This window comes from Penaeus japonicus, unplaced genomic scaffold (genome assembly GCF_977035675.1).
Source record: "Penaeus japonicus unplaced genomic scaffold, GWHDUDI00000001_assembly GWHDUDI00000035, whole genome shotgun sequence".
NCBI classification, from domain to species: Eukaryota; Metazoa; Arthropoda; class Malacostraca; order Decapoda; family Penaeidae; genus Penaeus; species Penaeus japonicus.
Window position 1 is genome coordinate 8,609,956 of NW_028234437.1, and position 2,500 is coordinate 8,612,455.

A 2,500-nucleotide genomic window follows, 5' to 3' on the forward strand; every position below is an offset into this window, starting at 1 on the left:
AGAAGATAGATTAATAGATGGATAGATAAATAGATAGAGAGAGAGAGAGATGAGAAGAGATGAGAGAGAGAGAGAGAGAGAGAGGAGAGAAAGGGGGGGGGGAGGGAGAGAGGGGAGAGAGAGGAGAGAGAGAAAGATAGATAGATAGATAGATCGAGAGAGAGCGAGAGAGAAGAGGGGGGGGGAGGGAGAGAGGGGAGGGAGGAGAGAGAGAGAGAGAAAGATAGAATAGCTAGATAAGAACTAGATAGAGAGGGAGAGGAGGGAAGGAGAGAGAGAAGAGTGAAGAGAGAGAGAGAGAGAGGACGATGGGGACAGATGAGAGAGGAGAGCGAACGAGCAAGAGAGAGAAGTGAGAGACAGAGATGCAGAGAGAGAGAGGAGAGAGAGACGGAGGCGGTGAAGGAGAGAGTAGATGGATGAGAGAGAGAGAGAGAGAGAGAGAGAGAGAGAGAGAGAGAGAGAGAGAGAAAGGGAGAGAGTGTAACCTTGCATTAACGATTTGTATTTATATATCGTGTCTGTTGTAATTGTGATTATGTCCATCGAATATTATTTGCACATGTATGCCTTTGCTATTGTATTCTACATAATGCAATCATCAATGTAATATGTATCTCTCATGTCATTCTAGTAGTTTTATATATATCCTACCACATACACACATATACATACATATACAAACGCTCATTGCTTCACCTATCAGTGTGCTCCTCTCTTACTGTCACTGTTGTTTTGTCTTTCCCTTTGCAAGAGCTATGTATTGATGCAACGCTTCCCTCATCATATTACAAAAACCACAAGAAAACACGTGATTCACACATATTCTCAGACAAATCATTACATTGTGGTAGAGAGTCACCACCTCGGAGGAGGAGCAGCCCTCACTCCAACGTCCTACTGTTCAAGCTTAAGCAATAAACCAAGAAAGCTGTTTCGGCCATGTTCTTCACACCCTAAGCCACGCTAGAATATCCTGGTAAGGTTGCTAGATCTTTTTACAGAGAGAGCGATAAAGAGAGAGAGACAGAGAGAGGGAGAGAGAGAGAGAGCGAGAGAGAGAGAGAGAGAGAGAGAGAGAGAGAGAGAGAGAGAGAGAGAGAGAGAGAGAGAGAGAGAGAGAGAGAGAGAGAGAGAGAGAGAGAGAGAGAGAGAGCGAGAGCGAGAGCAAGAGAGAAAGGAGAAAGAGAGAGAAAGAAAGGAGAGAGAGAGAAAGAAAGGAGAGAGAGAGAAAGGGGGGAGAGCAAAAGAGAAAGTGAAAAAAGGAAAACAAAGAGAAAAAACATTAAACTGGTTAAAGTTACGTAAACCCACCCTCTCCCCCAACCCCTCCGCCCCAACCCCTCCAGCCCAACCCTTTACCCAAAGACAAAAAAAAAAAAAAAAATCTCAAATTTGAATAAAATATACATACAAGTAAGTAACTCTGATCCGCAAGAAATATGAAGTTGGCATAGTCTTCATCTCTCCTTGACATGCACCTTCAATATTGCAAGATAAGGGATCAAGCACAGCCGAGAGCAATTGCAAAGTTGAACACGCAATCTCATGCACTCTTAACACCTTCATGACTAGAGCTGAGAGCCTGTCGTTTCTTCTGGACAATTTGCAAGATTTTTGGGTCTGCGGAATCGGCGGTTGTTGCATCCAGATTCATGAAAAAAACAAAGACGTGGAGGAGGAGGAGGAGGAAGAAGGAGGAAGGAGGAAAAAGAAGAAGAAATAGAAGAAGAAGAGGAAGAGGATATAAAAGAAAATGGGGAAGATGAATGAGAAAAAAAATGATGATAAGAGGGTGAAGGAAAGAATAAGAAAAAAAGATGAGGACGAAGAAGAAGAAAAGGAAGAGGAAGAGGAATAATAATGATAAGAAGAGGAAAAAAAAGAATAAGAAAAAACAGAAGAAGATAATTGATAATGCGAAGTTGAGGATGAATTCGAAGAAAAAGAGGAAGAGAAAGAAGATGATAATGATGAACGAAAAACAAGATAAAAAAGAAAAAAAATGTGAAGACGACGAAGAAGAAGAAGAAGGAAAAGAAGATAAAGAAGGGGAAGGAGGAGATATTGGAGATTCATTTTTCCATTCCCTTTCGATTTCTAAGTCATGAGAAGTTTTTTTCTTTCTTTCTTTTTTTTTTGCGAAGTAAAAAAAACGGTTCCAATTTGGATATGACAGATGTGGAACAATGGGCTTTGAATATGTATATGCGTGTGTGTATGTGTGTGTGTGTGCGTGTGTGCGTGTGTGTGTGTGTGTGTGTGTGTGTGTGTGTGTGGGTGTGCGTGTGAGTGTGTGTGTGTGTGTGTGTGTGTGTGTGTGTGTGTGTGTGTGTGTGTGTGTGTGTGTGTGTGCGTGTGCGTGTGCGTGTGTGTGTGTGTGTGGGTGTGTGTCTATGTGTGTGTAAGGATGTGTGTTTTAGAAATAGACAATAAATGATAGAATCAAAGAGGGAGAGACAGAGAAAGAGAGAGAGAGAGAGAGAGAGAGAGAGAGAGA